Source organism: Castor canadensis, chromosome 12 (assembly GCF_047511655.1).
Source record: "Castor canadensis chromosome 12, mCasCan1.hap1v2, whole genome shotgun sequence".
Lineage (NCBI taxonomy): Eukaryota > Metazoa > Chordata > Mammalia > Rodentia > Castoridae > Castor > Castor canadensis.
Genome location: NC_133397.1, coordinates 92,694,662 through 92,721,925, shown reverse-complemented (window position 1 = coordinate 92,721,925; position 27,264 = coordinate 92,694,662). Strand labels below are relative to the sequence as shown.

Genomic DNA, 27,264 nt, shown 5'->3' with positions numbered 1-27,264 from the left:
AATACGGTAGTATTCAGGCTCTGCAATCAACATTAAATCAAAGTCTATGGACAGAAAAGAGATTTAGAAGATTTTAGTGGTGAAAAAAAGGAAACATCAAACAACTGCTACTCTAGATTGCACACAGCTCCCACAGGCAAAACATAAAATAAAATGGCAATTAAGTTGACTGCAGTACTTTAATGTTTTAAAGAAAACTTATTAAAATACAGATTTTTAAGAATCTCACATTTTTGACAGATATGTCATCACTGCTTTTCTAAAAATCATGTAGCAAACACAATTTTAGAAAATGCATGCTAAGTAGTCTCTGAGTGGTACAATAGCATGGATTTAAAACCCCAACAGACTACTAATTTCTGCTGCTTTGAAGTCAGATTGTGGCATGGAATTTATGTCAGGCTGGTTCCAGAATGCAATATTGGGTCCCAGGCCAGTGCTGGTAAACTGTGTCTATTTTGGCACAATTTCTTCAGCCATGGAAGCACAAATCAAAGAAAAAATTTAACCAACCAATTATTTGAGATACCAAGAAATAAAAGGAAAGCAGTTTTGTATAAATACTTTTCCCTCTTTTTTAAGCTTTTTATTTACTCTGATAGTTAACAAAACAGTGTTCAATAGCGAAGTAAGCAGATTTTACACTCACTATTACTGTACAGATAGAAATAGCCATATACATTTTGTTTTAAGTCATCTCAGACTCACATGCACATAAGAACAGATTTAGGGGCACAAAATTAATAAAAACACTCAACACCATTAAGCAGTCAAAAGATAAATGCAATCAGATAGCACAAATTCCATTTAAATATTTGACCTTTCCAAGGATGTGAAGAATCTGTGTCAGAAGTCTCTATAACAAAGATGCTTATAAGAGAAAAAATAATGCAGATTAGTAGTTTTGAGTTGATTATTTCAGCATGTCTAAAAAATGTATTCCAGGATTACTTTAACAATACTTGAGTTTTACAGCTAGGTGCTGTGGTGCACATCTGAAATCTTAGCACTTGGTGGGTAGAGTCAGGAGAGCTGGACTGTGAATTGGAAGTCAGCCTAGGTTACATAGTGAGTTCAAGGCCAACCAGAGCTACATAGGGAGACTTGTCTCAACAAAATGCCAAACAAACAAACAAAAAAAGATATTTCCTCCACTTCTTTTTCATAAACTGGTGTACATTCAAACCATGAAATCCTTTTTGACAATAAAAAGGAATGGACAAATGTTTTGTACAAAAAGTTGGAAGGACATAATGAGAATTTGTTGAATGAAAAATGCCAAACTGAAAAGGCTCAGATTGTGTGTGGTTCCATTTATAAAACACCCTGAAAATGTCAGAATTATGTATTGGAGAAGACATTAGTTTGTCTGGTCATAGTGATGGAGGGAGTAAGGGTGGCAACTGTAATGGGGGTATCCATAAGGCAGTAAGATTGGTGACCCCTTCCAGCTCTGGAAGCTCTAGTCTTTCCTAATTTTCTATCTCAATAAACTTTCCCTCTTTACTTGCAAAATAAAAAAAAGGGAGTAAGTTTTTGGCGCTGATTGAACATTCAGTATCTTGATTAGTGGTGGTATGTATAGTGTATTAAAAGACCACACACACACACAAATGAACACATGTGGGAAGAAGGTAGTGAAATCTGAATAAGCACTATACTGGTGTAATCATATTACACCTATGGGAATTTCCTGATTCCTAAGCTATTACCATGTAAAGTGGGGGAAGGATGTATGGAACTCTCTGTGTTTTGGTTTTTTTTTTTTTTTTGTAGTACTAGGGATTGAACTCAGGGCCTCACACTTCCTAGGCAGGCACTCTACCATTTCTCTACCACTTGACCCTTTTTGGTGTTGAATATTTTGAAACATGATCACGTGAACTTTTTGCCCAGGATAGCCTCAAACTGCAATGCTCCTGATCTCTGCCTCCTGAGAAGCTAAGATTACTGAGTCACCAGTGTCCAGCTGTCTGTGCATTTTTGTAACTACCCCTAAGATTATAATCATTTACAGAATATCTGGCTACATTTATACCATGGATGTTAAATACAACTCAGCAGTTAAAGGGAACATGCAACAACCTGGTAAATCTCACATAGATACTTCTGAGTAGAAGTTGGTCACCAGAAGCTACATATTATGTAATACCATTTCTTTGACAATCTGGGAAAGACAATCCTAGAAAGACAGGCAACAGTATAGTGGCTGGGAAAAGTAAGTTAAGTGCACTGACTTGTCTAGATGATCGGTAGCAGTCAAAGGATAACATCTGAAACTGATGTGAAAGTTTTTTTCTTTTTCTTTCTTTTCTTTTTTTATAAAAGAGAGATTTTAAACTGCAGGGATTCCAAAAAAAAAAAAAAAACTAAACAAAGATATTTACAGGCAAACAAGACTATAAGGAAACAGGAGTTGCAACCCTAGTATCATAGTGCTAGACATCAGGCCAAACAAAAGTCTAAATGCATGAGAAAAGAATGCTTTATACAAGCCACATTTCATAATGAAAAATGACAGTTCAGAAAGAATATCTATGCAATAAACACAACAGTAAACAATCCATATAAAATTTTTATAGGACATGTAAGAAGTCTCCTAACACAAGACTTTAAGAAACAATTCTTAGTGCAAAACAGGTCAAGTGTAAAAAACTAAATGATGATATAAAGATGTACATGAAATCTAAAACTGAATTTTAGATATATAATGATACTAAAAACCTGATAATGAAGAGCATACCTTCTCAAGTGCACATGAACTGTTCCTAAAAATTGGTCATGTAGTAAAGAATGTCATAGGTTTCCTACAACAGAAGCCCTATGCAGTAATACCAAACATTTAAAATAAAACTAAAACACAAAAATACCCTTCTACCTCAAAATTAAATGATTTTCCATCAATTAACTCTTTAGTAAAAGCAAAAATATAAACAGAAATCACAGAATCTCACAAAAATGATAAGAAAAACAATGTATGTCAGAATCTATGGGACATGAAACAGTGATTAGAGGAAAATTTACAGTCCTAAACATGTATATCAAGAAAATGAAAAAATAGCAATAAATGAATTAAATTCCCAACTCAAAAAACTAGGAGAAAAACACAACAAATAAAAAGATATAACTGGAAGAAAATGATGCAAAGAAAGCAAATCAATGGCAGAAAAAATAGATTAAAGCTACTACATTCTGGTACATTCTGGTATTTTGAAGCAGTGAACAATCAAGTGAACAAACCACTAGCTAATGTAATCAAGGATAAAAAACATGTAAATCACGTATGGGAAAGCATACATAGACAAATAAGAAATTACCTTTGATCGCTGATATGGGAGAAATTTTTAAATCTCTAAAATGTCACTAGTCATTGGCTTAGGATTGAATCCTAGGATGAAATAAGAGTAGAGACCACTTAAAAAGAAAATTTTCCAAAGGAGAGATACAAAGTTATCAGGGCAATACTGTACCAAAATAGAACCAAGGCTATGTGATTTCCCATGTGAATTCAATGAAACCTGTAGTGTAACATAAATTGCTTTAAAAGCATAGAAAATATAGCTGAAGACATAAAAATTGGGAAAAGGGAAATTAAAAAGAGTCTTTTACAGATGACATGTCAGTACACCTAGACAATCAAAACCAAAACTGAATGAACAATAAGTTTTAACAATAGAAGATTTTAGCAAGGAAGCAGGATAGAAAATTAACCCAGGATAATCAATAGTATTTTTGAAGATATAATGAATGAAACAGACATTTATAATAGCAACATAGAAAGCTAAACTATTTGGGAATAACCTTAACAGAGAAATTCAAAACCTGTATGAAGAAATAATAATATTATATTGTATTAAGAATACAAGCAATTCACAAAAGTGAACTTGGAAAGATAGCTCTTCTCAATTAGGGTGTCTCAACATTCTCAAGATACCACTTCTCCTTGATAATATTCATAAACTCAATGTGATCCTAAGAAAAGTTTCAAAGGGCTTGTAAAACATAGTGCTAAATAAGTTTACCCTAAAATTTATATGGAAAAACAAAATCATGAAAATATAAGTAAACACTTAAAAGGAAGAGCTCTCAAGTGATACCGATCCATTGCTGTCCTAGAGCTGGCTTGCAATTGTTTGTAAGTATTTAAGAATTTTCTGAGCTGATGGTTTAACCATTGCTAGTTTACAACTGGACATTGTAGAAATATTTACAGCACAGACATTAGCAAGTGCTATGAGGGCTTTTTCCTCATCTCTTTTGGAGAGCCAGTTTACCAGCACATCATCGGACTCCATTCCTACAAAGTAACAATGCCACAAAGTCTTTAAGTCAAAATAGTGTGGGATAGGCACATGAACTAGCAGGACAAGCAAATATAAGTAGAAAGTCCAGAAAGAGACTTGGATCATTGGGACAAAAAGGCTTTTTAAAAATGATCCTGGAATAATTGGATAAACCTTTGGAAAAAAAGAAAAATAGAGCTATTCCTCAAACCATACACAAAATAAATTCCAAATGTACCAGAAATTTGCACATAAAAAGTAAAACTATGGAAGTGTCAGAAGAAAACATTGGGGAATCCCTACCTCTATCATCTGGGCATGCAGAAAGATTTTCTATTTGTGAAGAGTCATCCAGACATTTAAAGGAAAATGTTTTAAAATTTCACTGCATGAAAATAAAAATCTTTACATGGGAAAAAAATAACTAGTGAAAGTTCAATGAAAAAACAAACAGCAAACATGGGAGAGAGTATTTGTGGAATATACCACTGAGAAGGGGCTAATCTCCCAAATTGATTTTTTCCCATGTTATCAAAAGATAAAAAAATCCATCAGAAAAATGTGAATTCAGAGAAAAGATACAACATACCCCATAAACCTATGCAAGATATTCCACCTCACTCATATTAGGAGAAACACAAATTAAAACTACAGTGAAATACCGTCCTACATCCCTCACACTGTCCAAGGTCTGACAGTACACTCTGCTGGTGCAGCTGTAGGCAATAGGCACTCACACACAGGAGGGAAGGCAAACTGCTCCAGCACTCATGGAGGGGAATTTGACCCTGTCTAACAAAACCACATATGTATTCACCCCATGGCCCGGCAATCCCACTTCTAGAAATGTCCTCTGAAGATACTTCTCCAATAATATCAAAGTACATATGCACAAGATTATTCATTACAGCCTTGTTTCTAAGTACAAATCATTGTAAACTACCCAGATGTCCAAGTACAGGAGACTGGTTGGAGAGCTACAGTACATCCACAAAATGAAGTATTAAGCAGCCCCAAAAAGGAATAAAGGGAATGTCTATGAATCACCATGGAGGGACGTTCAGCAGATACTATTAAGTGAGAAAAGCAAGAGGAAAAGAATCTTATATAGTATGCTACTTTTTTCATAGCAATGGACAAATAAGGAAAATACATATCTGCATATATTTACCATAAACATGGCTACAAAGGAACAGGATGGAAGGATGGGCCATTGGATGCAAGGGATACAAGAGAAGGTGACACTTCTCTTGTGGAGTTTTGACCTTTAAAACCATAATGATATACACATTCCAAAAAGCTCAAATGACGGAAAAAATTAGAAAGAGGAAAATTAAAATGAATTGAAAGAAGAGATTCTAACAGTATTTCAAATTATTCATAACTACAGTGAAAGGGAGAAATAAATGAATTAATCTAGGTTATTTATGAACTCACTACTTGGGCAAGATGGTGTATGGAGACAGGAAGGAAGGACTGCAAGTAGATACTGAATTTCTATTAAGTCAGAATGTTTATGAAGTGACATTGGTAAGGAAATTATGAAACTATTTCACATGCATTCTTGGGCTGAGTGAATGAAAATCTACACTAATGTGGAGTAAATATGTTGATAGAGCCAGGGTTCTTGCAGGAGAAGAAAGAACAAACAAACATGGAATGGAACAAGGCAAACAGACCTGTGAGGATGCTTTGGAATCAGAGGTGCTGGCTGCTTTTGGATGTTTGTGTGTCTATGTGCAGTGGCCAGAGGGAGGTTGTCCAAGAGGGTGCATGGACCAGTGCTGTGAATACGATAAAGAAACAGTGAGTCTGAGTGGAGTGTCTTATTTTTATTTTTGTAACTTCAGCACATTTTAAATTAGTTCCAAATAAAAAGATTATTTTATAAAATTCACGACCTATAGCAATACATCAAAAATATTTTCCTCTGAAAAATTAGCTTATTATTTCCTAGAGTATATGTATTTTACAGTGCTGCTATGATTAACCAACAATGTTAATAAAAGTACATGAAAAATGTTACAGAAGTAAAAGTCAAGATTTGAAAATATAACATACTAGCTAAAATATTAGAGATCTTTTACTTAAGTGTACATTTGCATAAAACTAGTTGAATTATGAAAACCTTTTATTTTTATGGCAGTATATCCTGGTAGTCATGCTTACATATCCATTTCCTTCCTCCCTCAGATATTCACTGCAAACATTGCTAGGCACTCCCAGAACAGATCCTTAGCGGACTTACTCTTCTAGTGATTGATCAAGGCCTCAGTCGGGAGATCGATGGTGAGCACGTTCTGGTGAGTGACATTTTGAACTTGGTTTCATTGAGCTCAAATGATAAGCATTACTTGAGCGATTTTGGTGGCAATGTTGTTGGACAGCCCTCTCCCTAAAGCAAAATAGTGATGTCTTTAAATTTTATATTCTGTGACATTACGAAAACCGTCACAACAATGCAGCTCAATTCATGCTTTCAAATTGAACCATCATGAAATAACTAAAACCTACTGTTGAACAGGATGTGGTGTTCATGCCTGTATTAGCAGCACTCTGGAGGCTGACACAGGTGATTGCAGATTTGAGGCCAGCCTGGTCTATAGAGCTGTCTCAAAAAACAAAACAAACAAACCAAAAAACCAAACAAGATCTATTTTTACCTAAGAGATAACCTTCCAGGCTGAATAGAGATAAGCTTACCTTCCAAAGCGCTCTGTCCCTAGTTGTCTTTTTGTAATGTCTACATCCGCTTCCAGTCATGTCAGGACATTTCTGAACTGGGCCACATCTCTACTCTGTGTAGCCCTGTGTAAATGAGGGTAAGAGTGGCAGTTGATTCAACTTAATGTGACTGTGACTCCTAGAATGGATTCAACCATGTTGGCAATGGTTCTCAGCTGAATCCAAGTCACACTGTGCTTTTAATGAACAAATTTATGGTATGTCTAAAATGGGCATACTTTAGATGTATTCAATGTAAAAACTAATTTATTTGAAAAGCTTAAACAACCTCAGTCTCATTCAATTAATTAAGTTTTTTCTTAGTCTTGCTATATATAGATGGGACAATGTACATGATATTAATCTGTATTATCCATTTACTGCAAATACTTTTTATAAAAGTACTTTGATCAAATTAACACCAGAATTTACAAGCACCAGGTTAATATGGTCTGTTTTATATATGTTAATATAAGTACTGTACAGGTACTTAAAATGAAATTTAATATGCATAGTGTTACACACCTAAAAATTCTTCAATTTAACAGGATGTTCCTTAAGGATAAACATGGTTCAAAACCCAGTGATAGAGCACACCATCATGAAGACAGTAACACATGAGTATGGCTTTCATAGAACATTCTGTCCTTTCTGCTTGCTTTCAGGATGGCAGTACAGACTGCTGAAATCTAAATGCAAGAGTAAGAACACAGAATTTTATCACTCTAGCTAGTTCTAAGTGAACACTTACCAGCCAGTCTAATACAGAGTGTATTAGACTTGGGGTGGTAGATGTGCTCCCTCCAGCATGAGGAAAGGATCCTGTAAAACCAGCTGAAGGTATCACAATAGCCCAGCTACAGTAAATGAAAAGAATGACTCAGTGACCTCTGCCAGTACTTGGGAGTGTGTCTGAAGGAGACAGGCCCTGGCTCTGTGGCCTTTGCTTGCCAGGGGCTCCTAGGAGTGGCTGGTTGCTGAGACCATGATTCCTATGCTTCCCCAGGTCCAGGCTTAGATGAGAGAGCACAGTAGAGGCTGGATGAGAAAATGTTCTAGTTGGGACAGATAAGAACAGAGCCTAAGGATAGCCATTAGCTGTGTTAGAGGGATCAGTTTAGTAAAAAATAAACATTCATTATCCAGTCAGACATATCCATCCAAATCTCCAGCCAGGGGTCTTTTGGTACTGGAGTTTGAACTCAGGGCCTCATGATTGCTGGGCAAGTGCTTTTCCACTTGAGCCATGCTCCCAGTTAGCCTCAAACTACCATCCTCCTGCTCTCTGCCTCCCACATAGCTGGGATTATAGGAGTGAGCCACTGTGTCCAGCTTGCTAGGGGTCTTCTAATAAAATCCTAGTATTGCTAGGGATTCTTAGAAGTAAAAGAACAAAAAAAAAAAAACATGCCAGGATGAATGCTCTGGTTAGTGTTCAGTATTTCATGAATTCAGGAGTTCTTCCATGTGACAGTAAAGACTAGGTAGCAATACCACACAATCCATAAAAATAAAAATTTTTCTGATTTCAGAGTGCTTAATTTTTCTACTCTGCTTATATGTATTTCCTAATGGCAGTATTTTAGATCAGACATTCTATCATACCCTAACCCTTGCAGAAACAATCAGCAGAAATGGTTAGAATTAAATATCGTAGAAAAGGCAAAACATAATAGATAATGCTATTAAATCTTAGGCAAATCTCAATACTTCTGCTCCTCACTTTAATTAATGGAAATTATGGGAGCTATATTTTCTACATTCCAGTTTTAAATTCTAATAATCTATAAAGTATAAAACTTCAGAAATACAGTTTTATGTTATTATATTGTTAGCAAATTCACATTTTATTTTCTGCCAAACATAAGCATTCTTCAAGAAGGTGAATTTCAGATTCTTTTTCTTGAAGTTCTGTCTGAGACTGGTATTCTTTGTCCCGATTGGCCACCAGTGAGCATCCAGATTCTGCATGGAGATTCTCTCATTTGTCATCTGACTCCTGAGGAGTTCTATTTCAGAATGAGCAGAATCTAACTCATTCTCCATCTGTATAATAATAGGAAGAGAGTTACACTTATTCCCATTCATTCACTTTGCTGACATATTATCAGGGGCTCAGAATTTTTGCCATATGTTATACAGAGAATCACTTTTAATTTCTTGATTTAAAGTAGTGTCCTCCTTAACAGTACATACACAACACACACCCATATAGTGCTGCTTTCCTCATCTCTCTGATCAGAAATTCATTCCATTAAGTCATTTTATCATTCCCAAAATGAAACCAATTTCTATCTTCAGTTTTGGTTCTCTCTTTTTCTTTTTTGGTTATTTCTTTATATTCTCTAACATGTCATTCATATACAACTGAAGTGGTATCTGTGACTCCTGCTCATCATGAGTTAGATGAGTTACACACACCTAACTTCTGGATGGAACATCATTGTACTCCATAATTAAGGAACATAAGTTGGAGATGTATAGTCCCTCTGACATAGATCTGTGGAAAATTTTCCTAGATACAATGCACAATAAATTTAACTGCATAAAAATAAATATTTTGATATTCAATGTAAACTAAAATTTGAAAATAACCATGATAAACTAAATTCAGAAAATTAAAGTTAATATGTTTACTAATATAAAGAATTTGTACAAAGTGACACTGAAAATGAACAAATGTTATGTCAAAATGTACACTTGCTAGTAGTCAAATAGATATAAATGCAAATAATGTTATTTATAGTGCAGAGTTTCTTGACACTACTAACCTTTTGGGATGAACAGTTATTTGGTGTGGGGGACTGCTCTATGAACTGTAAAATATTCAGCAATATCCCTGACCTTTAGCCACTAGGTGCCACCATTATTCCCCACTTTGGTCATGACCATCAAAATGTATCTAGATCTTGCTAAATGGTTTTCAGTTCAATGAGAAGTCTACCAAACACATTGTTCCAGTCTGTCAAATTGGTAAATTTGTTAGTTCATGTTAACAAACATTAAAAGTGACAATGACAATCTCATATATTTTGCTGGCAGGAATACAAAATGGAGCATCACTTTTCGGGCAATGGCTGTACTGGATTACAATTCACATACCATATAACTCATGCCCTTCAACTATCAAACTGAATGACTTTTAACATATTAATAGAGCCAGGAAATCATTGCCAAATCTAAAGTGAGAACTTGTTTTTCATCATTTAAAAAAAGGAACTCAGTGCCAATTAGCAGTCACCCTGTCCTTTCCCCATGGCCCTAAGCAATCCCTAATTTACTTTCTGTCTCTATGATTCACCATATTCTGGATATTTCATAAAATGGAATCATGCAGTGTGCATATGGCCTTTTGTGACTGCCTTTCTTCACTTAGAATAAATTATCAAGAGCATCAATGTTTTACCAGGTACCAGTGCTTTGCTACTTGTGTTATCTAGTGATATTCCAGTGCACAATGCACCACGAGTAACCAGTCATGAGTTGGGAACACGTTAGTTGTTATACTTTAGGACTATTACACAGAATGCTGCCATGAGCACTGTGCACAGCTTTATACGGTCATACGCTTTCATTCCTCTTGGAAAGTTAGGAGTAGGATTTCTGGGCTGTGTGGTGATTCTAACTTTTACGTTCTGAGTAACTGCTCGAGTGTTCTCTGAGGTGGCCTTGTTATTTTACATTCCCACCATCAACAGATGGGGGGTTCCACTTTCTCCATATCTTTGTTAACACTTCTCATGGTATTTTTAACTGCAGCCCCCATAGTGATTGTGAAATGTGTGGTTTTGATGTGCATTTCTCTGATTATCAATGATACTGAGCACCTTTTCCTGAGCTTACATTTCCATTGATATCCTTTGCTCAATTTTAGTTAGGTTATTAACTAAATAAGGGATTTTTATTCATTTCAGATACAAACCTCTTATCAGATAAATGGTTTGCAAATGCTTTCTCTCATTTTATGATATCATTTTATGCTATCAGCAAAAAATTTATTTAAATGAAGTCTATTTAATCAATTTTCTTTTTTGATAGTTTTTTATTAATGTACCAAAGAAAGTAGCTGCCTAACCAATGGCCACAGACTTACTTCTAAGCTTTCTTCTTTAGAGTATTATGGTGTGTTTTAGCTCTTACATACAGGTCTGTGATTCATTTTAAGTTAGTCTCTTCTGTGGTGTGTGGTAGAAATCTAAGTTCATTCTTTCATATGTATATGTTCAGTTACTCTAACATCATTTGTTGAAAATACTATTTTTTCATCCTCAAATGATCTTGGCACCAGATTTTTGAAAATCATCTGGTCTCAACTGTCAAGGACAATTTTTTTAGTCCCAGTTCCTTTCCATTGGCTACTGAGTCTTTCCTTAAGCCACCACAGTACTGTCATCATTTCTGTAGTTTTATAGTTCTGAAATCATGACGTATGAATTCCCCAACTTGGTTCTTCTTCAAGATTTTTTGGGCTATTCCGGGTCACTAGCACTTCCATATGAGTTTTAGATCAGCTTGTTTTCCTTTTATTTCTTTTTCTAGCTTAACTCCCTGGCTAGAACCTTCGCTACAATGTTGAGCAGAAGAAGCAAGACCAGTACTCTTCTTGCCAGTAATCCTATAGGCAGATTTCTACAGAGACAACACCTGGGATTCTGAGAGACACTGTGTTGCATTTGTACATCAATGCAGAGGCTACTGCCATTTTAACACTGCTGCTTTGATCCATGAACATGAGATGTCTTTATACATTTACTTGGACTTGAATTTCCTTTTACAACATTTTGTAGTTTTGTAAAGTACAAGCTTTGCACTTATTTGCTAAATATTTTCCTAACTACTTTATCCTTTTCTTTTTTCTTTCTTTTTTGTTTTTTCTTTCGGTTTTCTTTTTTTTTTTTGGTGGTACTGTGGTTTGAACTCAGGGCTTACACCTTGAGCCACTCCACCAGCCCTCTTTTTGTGAAGGGCTTTTTCAAGATAGGGTCTCACAAACTATTTGCCCAGGCTGACTTCGAACCACAATCCACCCGATCTCTGCCTCCTGAGTAGCTGGGATTACAGGCATGAGCCACAGGTGCACAGCTATTTTGCCCTCTTCTGATGTTCCACTTTTTGATATAATTGGATTTGATAGAATCATTTTCACTTTTTGCTAATGTATACAAATAAGGAATACAACAGGTTGTGTATTTATTGGTGTTGTGTCCTAGAATTTTACTGAACTCACTAGTTCTCATAGTTTTTTCATGGATTCCTTAGGTTTGTCTATGTCCTAGATCATAGTGCCCACAAACATCAAGAGTTTACCTCTTTTTTCAGTCTGGATGCTTTTCATTTCTTTTTCTTGCCTAATTTCTGTGGCTAGAAGCTCCATCAAATCCTGAACTCCAGAGGCTTCCTAGGCATTCTTGTCTTGTTATTTACATCAGAGAAAGAGTATTAAGTCTTTTACCATTAAGTACAGTGTGCTATAGCTTTTTCCTACACGCTCTTTGTAAGGTTGGGAAGTTTCCTTCTGTTCTTATTTTATAGAGTGCTTTTGACCACACAAAGGGATTGAAATTTCAGGAATGCTACAGCAATAGCAATATTAAAGAAGCCTTTAAAAATGTATTACATACCATTTCTATTTCTTGATCTTTAGCAACCAGCTGCCAATTTAGAATTTCTTTGCTTGAGTTAAGTTTAATACAGAGTTCCCTTGTAGAAGACAGATCTGCAAGTGCAAATACTTTTCCAAACTGAACCTTCTGAAGCTCTTCATCCATCTTCACAACAGGTTTGTGTAAGGTTGAAATCTGGGACTTGTAAGATCTTTCTGCATTTAAGTGCTGTCAGGACAAGATTATTTTATACATGTATGAATATATTATTTTTAAAAACTGGAAGAAAAACTACAACATGGAAAACAAAGTGGGGCAAGTCTTTTAATACTAATACACTTGGATCCTAACAAGCTTAGCCATATAGGTGGTGATGACATGTACAAAACTTGCAGATGTCCTTAAATCAAATCCATGAGTAGGGTGACCACTTAGGATATTAAAGATGTTCTTAGGAAACCATAGTTCCATTTATAGAAGTGTATATGTTTGGTTTGTAGGTCTGTAATATAAATATCGCTATTGCTAAACATAGAATATTAGCCACTGCTTCATTCACAGCAGCTGTTTTTGACTGGTATATTGAGATCAATCATGACATCATGAAATGAGGACTGATAATTCTCTAGCACTTGTCAATAATACCTCTGAAGGAAGAAGATTCTGGCAAGTATATACTAAGCATACATCAAAGCATAAGAATTAATAACATGTTTTTAAATCCATAATAGAACCAAGCATGGTAACCCACTTGTATAATCCCAGCTACTTGGGAAGCAGAGATCAGGAAGATCATAGTTTGAAACCAGCCTGGGCAAAAAATTAGTGAGAGCCCTTCTCAACAATCAAGCTGGGTATAGTGGTTCACATATATAATCCCAGCTAACTGGGAGGCTGTAGATAGGACGATTGAGTCTGAGGTTGGCTGTAGGCAAAAAGCAAGACCCATTTTGAAAACCACAGGAAAAAGGGCTAGGGATGTGTGGCTGAAGGTGTAGAGTACCTGCCTAGTAAGTGCAAGGCCCTGAGTTCCAACCCAAGTACTACAAACAAAGACAAAACAAAAATGAAAAAATGTTACATGAGATTCAAGTTATATAAATGCTTTCAGATGTTCAAAATAATTACACTCCCCTCATTTTTTTTTCAGAATAATGCCTTACATAAGGGCACTGCCACCTGTGAGGAGCAGTTGTGTGCTATGATGTGACGGTAACAGAACTAAGATGTGAAGAAATTTATGTGCTTTTGCAAATATGATGCTCTAAAAACTGCTCCTGGCTTGTTATTTGGCCACAATGCATGGCCACTTCTCTCCATCTCGCTTCTTTTTGTACTCATCCTTCCTTCATTCCATCAATGCATGCATGCATCCATCCATCCACACTACCTTTATGCAGTGTGTTCTATGTGACTAGATTCATAATCAACAGGAAGGAAAATGATGTCTGCTCTTGTGAAACTTACAGGTACTTGTGTCAGTCAATAATGATACAGACGAATATGTGAATACATATTAAGAAAATATTTCTGGAGAAAAAGCTTGTAACAAAGGAAACTGACCTAGACTGCGAGAGTCCAGTAATTCAGGAAAGATTTCCATGAGAAAGTGACTCCAGCTGAGCAGTGAGTAGGCAAACAGGTACTGGGGAGGGCAGCTCCTCAAACTGCAGGAATGCTAAGTGCCACAGCACTCTGGAGGCCATATATGCTTTCAGTTGAAAGAAAGTTGGTGTGACTGGAGCTCAGAGTCTGAGGAGAACAGTGACAGGAGATGCAATTGAAAAGGTGTACAAAATGCAATTCAGGCTTTAGTGTCTCATTCAAAAATTGATCTTCACTAGGCAGGTGATGTGATCAGGTTTGTGTTTTGAAACAATCATTCTGAATGTTTTATGTTCTAGTAAGATGGTTAGTCAAGCCAAGAGGAAAACTCTGGGTAAATTCAAACAATAACATTTTGTTTTTCAACTCACAGCTGAGCTTACAGGGAAGAAAAAGAAATTTTCACTGCCCCAAACAAAGGAAACTAAGGCAAAGAGAGCTTTGAGCAGGCATGAAGCTAAGTTTAAGGGTGGGAAGACCCAACAACAGAGAATGGCTTACACTTTCCAAGCCAGGATAGGAGATAAAGATTTAGAACTAACATAGAGTTAGAACTGAAAATCTAGGGCAGGAGGGTGTAGCTCAGTGGTACAGCACTTATGTAGAATGCATGAAGCCCTAGGTTGGATCCTCTGGCACCACAAAACAAGACAAAACAGAATAGAATTACTGTACCGTAAATGAAAGGAAGCTCTAGGAAAAAGAAAATTTACTCAGCCTCACAGAAAAGAAAAGAGGAAGTTAAAAGGTCCTGGAAGTCAATGAAAATGAAAACACAACCAACCAGAACCTATGGGACACAGCAAAGGCAGTCCTGAGAGGAAAGTTTATAGCCATGAGTGCATACATTAAAAAGACTAAAAGATCTCAAATCAATGACCTAATGACATATCTCAAACTCCTAGAAAAGCAAAAACGAGCAAATCCCAAAACAAATAGAAGGAGAGAAATAATAAATATAAAAGCTGAAATCAATGAAAAAGAAACCAAGAAAACCATAAAAAGAATTAATGAAACAAAAAGCTGGTTCTTTGAAAAAATAAACAACATCGATAGACCCCTGACAAACCTGACTAAAATGAGGAGAGAAAAAACCCAAATTAGTAGAATCAGGAATGCAAAGGGGAGATAACAAACACCATGGAAGTGCAGGAATTCATCAGAGACTACTTTGAGCATCTATACTCAAATAAATTGAAAAATCTTAAAGAAATGGACACATTTCTAGATACTTATGATCATCCAAAACTGAACCAATAGGACATTAATCACCTGAATAAATCTATAACACAAAATTAAATTGAAGCAGCAATCAAGAGTCTCCCTAAAAAGAAATGTCCAGGACCTGATGGATTCTCTGCTGAATTCTGTCAGACCTTTAAGGAAGAAATGATACCAACCCTCCTTAAACTGTTCCATGAAATAGAAAGGGAAGGAAAACTGCCTAACCCCTTTTATGAAGCCAATATTACACTTATCCAAAAACCAGGCAAAGACACCTCCAAGAAGGAGAACTGTAGGCCAGTCTCCTTAAGGAACATTGATGCAAAAATCCTCAATAAAATAATGGCAAACTGAATTCAACAACACATAAGAAAGATCATTTACCACGACCAAGTAGTCTTCATCCCAGGAATGAAGGGGTACTTCAACATGTGAAAATCAATAAACATAATAAACCACATTAACAGAAGCAAAGACAAAAACCACTTGATCATCTCAATAGATTCAGAAAAAGCCTTTGATATGATCCAACACCATTTCATGATAAAACCTCTAAGAAACCTAGGAATAGAAGGAAAGTACTGCAACATTATAAAAGCTATATATGACAAACCTACAGCCAGCATTATACTTAATGGTGAAAAACTGAAACCATTCCCTCTAAAATCAAGAATGAGACAAGGATGCCCACTATCTCCACTCCTATTCAACATAGTACTAGAACTCCTAGCCAGAGCAATTAGGCAAGAAGAAGGAATAAAAGGAGTACAAATAGGTAAAGAAACTGTCAAAATATCCCTATTTGCAGACAATATGATCCTATACCTCAAAGACCCAAAAAACTCTACTCAAAAGCTCCTAGACACCATCAATAGCTATAGCAAGGTAGCAGGATATAAAATCAACATAGGAAAATCATTAGCATTTCTATACACTAATAATGAACAAACTGAGAAAGAATATATAAAAACAATTCCATTTACAATAGCCTCAAAAAAAATCAAATACCTAGGTGTAAACTTAACAAAGGATGCGAATGACATCTACAAGGAGAAGTATAAACTTCTGAAGAAAGGGACTGAGGAAGACTATAGAAAGTGGAGAAATCTCCCATGCTCATGGATTGGTAGAATCAACATAGTAAAAATGTTGATACTCCCAAAAGTAATCTACAGGTTTAATGCAATTCCCATCAAAATTCCAATGACATTCATTAAAGAGATTGAAAAATCTACTGTTAAATTTATATGTTAACCCAAGAAGCCACGAATAGCCAAGGCAATACTTAGTCAAAAGAACAATGCAGGAGGTATCACAATACCTGACTTCAAACTATATTACAAAGCAATAACAGTAAAAACAGCATGGTACTGGCACAAAAACAGACATGAAGACCAGTGGAACAGAATAGAGGACCCAGATATGAAGCTACACAACTATAACCAACTTCTCTTTGACAAAGGAGCTAAAAATATATGATGGGGAAATAGCAGCCTCTTCAACAAAAACTGCTGGGAAAACTGGTTAGCAGTCTGCAAAAAACTGAAACTAGATCCATATATATCACCCTATACCAAGATTAACTCAAAATGGATCAAGGATCTTAACATCAGACCACAAACTCTAAAGTTGATACAGGAAAGAGTAGAAAATACTCTGGAGTTAGTGGGTATAGGTAAGAACATTCTCAACAAAACCCCAGCAGCACAGCAACTCAGAGATAGAATAGATAAATGGAACCTCATAAAGCTAAAAAGCTTCTGTTCATCAAAAGAAATGGTCTCTAAACTGACGAGAACACCCACAGAGTGGGAGAAAATATTTGCCAATTGTACAGACAAAGGACTGATAACCAGAATATATAGGGAACTTAAAAAACTAAATTCTCCCAAAACTAATGAACCAATAAAGAAATGGGCAAATGAACTAAACAGAACTTTCTCAAAAGAAGAAATTCAAATGGCCAAAAAACACATGAAAAAATGCTCACCATCTCTAGCAATAAAGGAAATGCAAATTAAAACCACACTAAGATTCCACCTCACCCCTGCTAGAATAGCCATCATTAGCAACACCACCAACAACAGGTGTTGGCAAGGATGCGGGGAAAAAAGGAACCCTCTTACACTGTTGGTGGGAATGTAAACTAGTACAACCACTCTGGAAAAAAATCTGGAGGCTACTTAAAAAGCTAGACATTGATCTACCGTTTGATCCAGCATACACTCTTGGGGATATACCCAAAAGACTGTGACACAGGTTACTCCAGAGGCACCTGCACACCCATGTTTACTGTGGCACTATTCACAATAGCCAAGTTATGGAAACAGCCAAGATGCCCCACTACTGACAAATGGATTAAAAAATGTGGTATCTATACACAATGGAATTTTATGCAGCCATGAAAAAACGAAATGTTATCATTCGCATGTAAATGGATGGAATTGGAGAACATCATTCTGATTGAGGTTAGCCTGGCCCAAAAGACCAAAAATCATATGTTCTCCCTCATATGTGGACATTAGATCAAGGGCAAACACAACAATGGGATTGGACTTTGAGCACATGATAAAAGCAAGAGCACACAAGGGAGGGGTAAGGAAATGTAAGACACCTAAAAAATTAGCTAGCATTTGTTGCCCTTAACACAGAGAAACTAAAGCAGATACCTTAAAAGCAACTGAGGCCAATAGGAAAAGGGAACCAGGAACTAGAGAAAAGGTGAGATCAAAAAGAATTAACCTAGAAGGTAACACATACGCACAGGCAATTAATGTGAGTCAACTCACTGTATAGCTATCCTTATCTCAACCAGCAAAAACCCTTGTTCCTTCCTATTATTGCTTATACTCTCTCTACAACAAAATTTGAAATAAGGGCAAAATAGTTTCTGCTGGGTATTGAGGGGGTGGGGGCGAGAGGGAGGGGGCAGAGTGGGTGGTAAGGGAGGGGGTGGGGGCAGGGGGGAGAAATGACCCAAGCCTTGTATGCACATATGAATAATAAAAGAAAAAAAAAGAAAGTTGAGAGATCTCCCATGCTCATGAGTTGGTAGAATCAACATAGTAAAAAATCAATGGTAATCTACATATTGAATGCAATTCCCAAAAAATCCCAATGACATTCATCAAAGAGATTGAAAATTCTACAGTTACATTTATTTGGAAACAGAAGAGGCCATGAATTTATAGATGGAACTCCTATTTCATCCTAAATGCCCTTGTTTTGAAAGTTAAACAGAAAGTTGGAAAATGATAAATTTTATTAAACAATGGATGTTGTGAAATTGGATACTTAATACTCAACCATTTCATAACTTTCTGCAAAAGATAAAATCAGATGCTAAAATTAAATAATGTGCTATACATAACAATTCTATATGATTTTCTTTCTAACTCTTCAACTATTTTTGCCAAACTACCTCTAATCTGACAAGTTACATTTTTATGCTACTATGTAGAAATTTAACAATGTAGTTTTTCTTTTGTTTGTTTAATGTTGTTTGAGACAGGGTTTCTGTATGTAGCCCTGGCTGGCCTCAAACTCACAATGTAGCTTAGGCTAACCTTGAACTCATGATCCTCCTGCCTCTTCCTCCCCAGTGATGGGATTAGAACCTTGCATTTATTTTTTGAGAATGCATAAAAAAGGCATGTCTTCAACATTAGAAAACAGTCTGAGGAATAGAACAATTCATGAAGGAAAAAAATAGCTAAATAGAGAAAAACATCTTTTAAATAAAAAGTAACATTACAAAAACTGAGTTTCCAAAACACAGATTACTTTTAAAACATAATGAAGAGTTTTCACAAAATACCATGCTATACCACAAGCAAAACTAAAAGTTTACACAGAATTGATAACAAATAGTCACTCCTACCTTATAGCAAGGTCCTAATTGATAAATTGCAAATATCTATCTGGGTTGAGGGCTTCACTGAAAACATACATACACACACCAGCTGTCCACAGAATATGTTATTTGCATGAGCAGATTTGGAAGCTCTAAGAAAGCACTTGTCATAGCTTTATTTTTAAAAAAGATCACAAAAATAAATTACTTTCTAATATATTATTTTGCAAAGACAGACTATTTAAGAATACCTGTCTTTCTTTTGCCAATCTGGATTAAAAAGGAAATTCCAACAATCTCTTGTTTAAAGGAGACCAATCTCATTGACAGAAACAAGCACTGGTTTAGGGTGAAAGGCTGGAAGATTTACCAAGAGAACAAAATAATAGTAGAAAACATGCAAACATTTGGAAGCTGAACAACACATTGCTCAAAGATCAGAGGGTCATTGATGAAATAAAAGAGGAAATTAAAAGGTTCCTGGAAGGTAATGAAAATAAAAACATGACCTACCAGAACATGTGGGACACAGCAAAGGTGGTACTAAGTTTATAGCCATGAGTTCATATACTAAAAGGACAGAAAGATCTCAAACCAATTACCTAATGCTACATCTCAAATTCCATCTCAAATTTTTTTCTGTGCTTTATCACTCCAGGTTTCACTTAGTTATTTATTATTTTTATATTGTGAGGGGTGGGGGCACATTGTAGCATTTATAAAGGTTCTTATCATTCATACTTGAATTCACTCCCTCACTGCTCTGTTTCTGATTCCTGGAACAATTTCAACAGGTATTATTTTTGCATTTACACATATGTGTATACCGTATTTACATTGTATACATTCCCTGCCACCTCACCCCTTCTCACTGATGCCAACCCCCACCCCCAGGGAAAACCTGTTCCACTCTCCTATTCTCAGTTTTTGTAGAAGAAAATCCATAATAGATGAAAAGAGAAACATGACATTTTTGCTAGTTTGAGATAAGGATAGCTACATGGGGAGTTTCCTTTTATTATTTCCATGCATATATGTATTACATCCCCAATTGGTTCATCTATACTTGTCTTCTTCACTCCTCCCTTGTCCCCTTCCCATGGTGGCCCTGTCCAGTTTAAGATATCTATATTCATTCATGTACTGTGAGCATATCAACCACCCTATTTCTTTCTCCATAGTCTGCTTTTGGAAAATATATATGTACATATATATATATTTCATATATATATATACATATATATATACATATGTATACTCATATATATATATTCATATATATATTCATATATACATATATATGAATAGAGACTGAACACTGGGCTTGGGTTTAGCTCTACTGATTGTGTCACATCTCCAAACATTACATTTCTATGTTGGTTTCTTTTCTCTCATTGGGGCAGATCTTGGTTTTTCATCAAACCCAAGCCAAGTGTGCCATTTCTACTTCTTCATCTACTTCTCTATGTTGGGCTGTTTTGGCTTCATTTATATTTTGTTTCCTTGGTTTTTGTTTTTTTGCTTCGTTTTTGTTTTATTTATTGATTGATTGTTGCAAAGTAGGAGAGCTCTAATGCTTGGGCCACACCTGCAGCTCATTTTGTCTGCTTATTTGGAGATGGAGTTTCTGGAAGTATTTGTTTAGGATAGCCTGAAACCATAAGCCTCCTGATCTCAGACTATCACGTAGCTAGGATAGCAAGGTGTGAGCCACCAGCACCCAGCTGGCTTTTAGATTTTTGACACAGGATCTCCCCCTGTAGTCCAGGCTGACCTCAGACTCGTGATCCTACTGTCTCCACCTTCCACATGCAACCATGCACCAAATATTTGTTTTTTAATGTCACTGAACACCAGTTAATGTTACTTATGAATTACATCCTAGCTCCACAAGAGCTCTTCCCAAGCTTATAGCATGATTAAAATGATTATCTATATAACCTTGAGTACATGCTGTGAGAATCTATTTTGGGAAGACTTATAAATATGCTATTCCATTGGTTCCACATATTGAACCAAACAGGGCCCATCATTGCTCAATAGATCATGTGAGTGAATTAACTTAATGCTGTTGACTTGTGGTTGAATTCCAGTAATAGATGATCAAGGGTATGAGTGTAGGGTACAACAGGGTCTGGTGACAGAGAAGCTGAGATTGGGGTGAGATGGGTAGGCAGAGAGGCAGTGATGCCCTGAGCCACCTCCTTATTTTCTCAGTTGTCCTTATGATCCTATCATCTCTTAATAGTGCCACCAGCTGGGGAACAACCCTTCAGCACATAACCTTTGACAGGGTTGTACCTCATATCCAACCAAAACATCCAGTGAACTTGTATAGTGTAACAATCTAATGTCTAAGGGGAAACCGTGTCAACTCTCCAGTCAGGAGTTAGAAGTGCCTGAATACTCTGATACTGACATGTGTGCAGGTGGGTTTGGGAGGCTCTGTGGTGCCCGGAAATTTCCAGAACAAAGGAGTAGCTGCTGAATGCTGAGGGTCTATGACTCAGGCTTTCTTCCACCTTTCAATTATCTCTGCACCCATATTTGAGACTACAGTATCCACATTCTGAATCCCAAGCTGCTTCCTCAACCACTTGTAGGCAGCAGAGAGGAGCATACCTGTTTCTTCCTGCAGACTTAATTTCATGGTGGTGAGTATTGCCTTGTGTTCTTTCCATGCTCTCTGCTTGGAACCTCTGGCACCAGCAGCCCAGGGTGTATTGGACACCATGCCCATGTAGTAATAGTTTTCTCAATTGGGCAGTGGTTCAATATCTCCCTCCTTGTCAGATAGTAGAAAGCCTTGTGGAACCCAAGGGTCTTCAGAGTCATCCTGTAACAGGTGCTTGAACTGCTTTTGCTGAAAAGCATTGACTTACTTGGGCACATGAATTACCTAAAACAGGAGAAAAGTTTGGTATCTTGGCCTTCATTTTGCTTTCATGCAAAATGAGGATCCATGTGAGGCCCTTTTGGAAGATCAAAGATGATGTACAGGTAAGACGTTGTCAGCAAAGACATGCACCAAGCCACCAGAGGCAGAGGTGAAGAAATGATCCAGGGTAACAGAGAGCACTCTGCACAAGATCAGAACCCAGGCTGGGCTGGTGGCCAGGATGTGTCCAGTGCACATGTTCTCAACTGTGGCCCTGGAGGAGTCAGAGCCCAGAAAAGCAAGAACTCTGCCTCCCTAGGTCCTATTTTGAGGTGGCAAGAGGAGGGCACATGCCACCTGATACATCCATCCCAGAAACCACTTTAGGAACATTCAGGGTGAAGAGCATCGTGGGTGCCAGGACCACGTCATGGCACGAGGACATAGTACCTGGGGCGGGGACCAAGTCGTGAGTGGAGGGACCTAGACGTGGGAGCAGGGATATTACCCTGACATTTGGCAGGATGAAGATGCTGGGGTCATCCCTGGTCCCCACCATGGTCTTGTGCTCCGTGCCCTTGGCATGGCCACATCGCCCCCTGAGCTAGCAGCTCATGGAAGCGCTCACTGGTGGTTTTCCCCACCAGCGGCTCTGTGGTCACCTTCACAGGAACGACACTGGCAGGTATGCGGCTACATCAGGAAGGGAATGCCCACTGCAGACAGCTGCCTGGGTCCCCTCCCACCCTCCTTCCCTTCCTTTTGGTCTGCAGAGGTGCTCAGAGCACCAGACCACCCCACTGTCCTCCTCAGGGAGCCAGCTCCAGGGATCCCTGCACCCTTCTCACCTCAGCCCATGCACTCCAAGCTCCCTGGGACACTGGCACGATGGCTGTTCAACCAACAAGGTCACAAGTTCCACAACACTAAGCCTGCTCCATTGAGCCCCAGATGTCCCATTTTTGGCCTCCCCCTGATGGATGCACACCACTGTGGCCTGCCTCTCTAGGCACTGCCACTTTGCATTTTAGGTGCCACTTGTGTATCTTGGCTACATGGTCCCATGTGAGGTCCCCAGAGCACCTGCCCCTGCCTCCTGGTTTCCTGGGCCACCTCAGGAATGCCAAAATATTTTCTGGGCCAAGACTGTAACAGGAGACCCAGAGAGGTAGGTTAATAAATGAAGGGAATAAATGAACTGCCTGCTGCAGGACAAAGGGAGGAATACTGTCCTTGCTATAGGTTAAAACCTTGCCTTGGGGACAAGGGAAGGAGCAGGCAGAGTGGGTCCCAGGGAACAATAGAGATGGCTTAATTAGATGGATCCCCACAAATTGACTAAATGTTAGTCTCACAGAAGGAGGATAATGCTCTTCTAGGCTAAGAAATAGCACTTGCAATGAGCAACTCAACATTAAATTCAAGAAACAAGGCAACAACAAAAGCATTTGAAAGAACAGTAAAGATTTATAAAATGGACAAGGCACCTCTAGGATTAGGAAGGATACAGGATTTTGTGATAATTAGTGGAACTAAGATATTTACAAGTTTATACTTTGTATTATATGTATGCCTAGGTCCCCGCTAGAAAACCTTGTCATCCAGCATGTGTTACAGAGGGCATCATTCATGTCACCTGGGAGCTTGTCAGGAATACAGAATCTGAGCACCCCAACCCATACTTTCTGTACAGAATTAAAATCTGCATTTTAACAAGGTTACATTAATCTATGAGGTCTGCTTTGACAGCTAGTACAGAGAAGATCCAGATTTAATTCTTGCTCTGATCGTGCTTTTAATGAACACTTTCAAGTGACATTAGCTTTCTAACAAGACACGCCAGTAGGCATATGCATGACAGCCCAGTTTACAGAAAAAAATGTGGAATTTAATGGCGAATTCTGGCTCACCCCTGGAATTTGACTTTCTGGGTATGTCCTTTGATGAGCCTTACCTTTCCCCTCCCACATCCTAATTTCTTCCATCTTTTCCATGGATTATGAAGCAATTCTGACTGCATCTGTTTTCTACACTTGAGTCATGCTCCCCCTAACCCTCACACTCTTTGGTAAAGCAATGCATTGATACAGTGATAAACTCAATCAAGTGGTTGGAAGGAATGGAAGGCTTTGGTTGACACTTCAATGACTTGAAAAAGAACTGAAACGTGTGCTTATTGTCATAGAGGAGAGGTGTGTAGTTCAGTTCAGTCGGTGACCCCAGACCTGCTGCCAAACGCATGTCTCCATTCCTCATACTAAGCATTGCACCTTCAGAATAAAGCGGCAGACTTGTATTTTCCAGCACCGAATATACTGTTTTATTACAGAGGGACTTTGGAAACATCTGTTTAATGAATGAAATAAAATTTAGAAGTTAGGAATGTGCCACCCAAACATATTAATTCCAGAACAACTCTGCCATTATCAATTTAATTTAAAAATCCTCATGTACAAAACTCGTGTTTAAATAAACTTTCAGTTTTAGAACAGTTGGATTCATGCAAATTATCAGGAAGATAGTGCAGACCTCCCACAGATACTATATCTGCTTTCCCTTTATTAACATCTTAAATTGATGTGCTGCATTTTTCTTAATCAGTGAACCAGTATAGATAAGTTCATACTTTATTCAGATTTACCTAGTTGTTCCTAATGGCTTTTCCCTAGCACATTACATTTGGTCATCATGGCCCTACTTGAGCTCCTCTTGGCTGTGAAATTTTCTTAAAAGTTTTGTTTTGATGCTGTTGGCAGCCCATGGGGGGTATTGGACACCATGCCCACATAGTCACAAGAGGGTTAGGAAGGGAACCATCACATTTTTCTCAATCAGGCAGGGGTCCAATATCTCTGTCCTTGGCAGGCACTGGGAAGCCTTGCGGAACCTGAGGGTCTTCAGGGTCATCCTGTGACAGGTGCTTAAACTGCTTTTGCTGAAAAGCATCAACTCCTTACTTGGGTACATGATTACCTAAAAGGAAGAGAAAAGTTTGGCATCTTGGCCTTCATTTTGCATTCATCTTTGTCTTTGAGCATCAGAAAGAGAGTCTTTAAAATTTAGAAGGGGAGTAAGAACTACTAACAGAGCAAATAAGGAAGAAGAAAGAAAACAAAGAAAGAATGCCAACATAAACTCATCAGATCATTTCAAGGAGAGAATATTCAAATGAAATGTTGTTAAATGGCCAAATAAGAGTTGAAGAAATAATCAAGGTTAAAATTTTAAAAATCCACTGGTGACAATGACATGAGCCATAGTGAGGGAAGTAAAAAAAAATGAAAGCAAGAAGGGAATAGGAGTAGATTGAAGAGTGAATGGGAGTTTAACATTCAGATATTAATTAATGTAATCCTGTAAATTAGGAAACAAATAAAAACATCATACTGTCAAAAAGGATGAAAAATTCAGCATAAGCTTATGACAAAGAAAACTCTTAGCAAACCAGAAGTAATTCTTTAATTTGATTTAAAAAAATTTACAAAGTAGCCAGGGCAAATAGTTTGCGATTCCTTATTTCAAAAAAGCACCCAGAAAAGGGCTGGCAGAGTGGCTCAAAGTATAACCCCGATGTTGAAACTCCAGAACCACCAAAACAAAACAATAAAGCAAGGAAATACTAACTAAACTGTCAGTCTCAGAAGATATTACTAACTAAAAGAAAATTTGTTTAAAAATCTATAAACTAGTAGAATTAATAGACAAATAGCAAGATTAATATTTAAAAGTTCAATATAAACATCAATTATACATCTACATGAAAATAGAAAGTATAAGAACATCAAATAATACCAGTTTGAGAATAAATAGACAGCTAATTTATATGCAGAAAATTACAAAAGTAATCCTAAATACATACACCAAGTATATGAATTTAAAACTTTAATATAATAAAGATGTCAATACAATCAAATGAAAATGCTAACTTTTTTTGTAAAAATTGACAAGCTGATACATATAGAAATGCAAAAGGTGAGGAATAGTGAAAGCAATCTTAAAGAGTAACAATAAAGTTAGATGACATATGGCCAGATATCAAGACATACCAAAAAGTGATATAAATTAAGATACTATTGTAGTGTCTTAAAGATAGAAAACCCATCCCTCTCTCATAGGGTCACCTGATTGACAGCAAAGATTAGACTTCAATGCAGTGGTAAATCATCTTCTCAACAAAAGGTCCTAGGTCATCTGAATACAAATACATAATGGGATTACATCCCAATAAGCACACTGTTAAATTGAAAATATTGTAATTTGTTGGCCCAGTGATCCTGCCATACACAGCAATCTACAAAGGACTTTCATGATGCCTAATTCATATAAAATATAGCTTATCATGTATCTTCTAAATGTTTGTAAATGGATAAATGAGATTTTTAGAAACTACCCAAAGAATGGGGGAGGGGGATAAGGGAGAATGATGGCGGGGGGTGAATTCATATTGTGAGATCTTTTGTAACTATCATAATGTACCCCAGCAAAACAATAATAAAAATAAAATAAAATACAAAAAAAATTCTAAAACTCTAGATACAAGGAAAATTGTATGTCATCATGTAAAAAATAAAACAAAAGAGCAGTAATGAAATTCTAAGTGATGCTACAGAAACAAAAAGCCTTAATAAAGAAATGCTACCCATGATCCATCTACCATTCTTCAAACACCAATCCTTAGTGAAAGACTAGCACTTGTTTCAAAGGAAAGAACAGTTATAATTATTTCAAATGTAACACAACTGGAGGTGAAATAAATAGTATCTCCAAAAGTCTTCTCAATTTTCTTTCCCACAATTAAAAAATTTTTATTCTTCTTAATTGATCTTACCTCTATTATTTCTCAAATAGTTTCATATTCAGATTACTGAAGAGTGACCTCATAAGAATGTGTTAATGAGAACAAGAAATATTTCTTCTAAAAATAATCCTTTACTCGAAAAACCTCACTTGAATAGGTAAAAGAATTCATATGAAACCACCAATCTCTTGTTGAAACCATAAGAAATTAGCATTCATTATAACAATGTTCAATTGTAACTAATATAGGGGAGATCATTAAAAAAATGGCATAAACAGGCTGGGAACATGGCTCAA

At 36.9% G+C, this 27,264-nt stretch overlaps 1 pseudogene; it reads left to right on the top strand.

Moving 5' to 3' along the window:
- LOC109702145 (phosphoribosyl pyrophosphate synthase-associated protein 2 pseudogene) overlaps nt 1-18,340 on the top strand; it is a 153,329-nt pseudogene extending 134,989 nt beyond the window's left edge.
- Nucleotides 18,341-27,264: the final 8,924 nt, after the last annotated feature.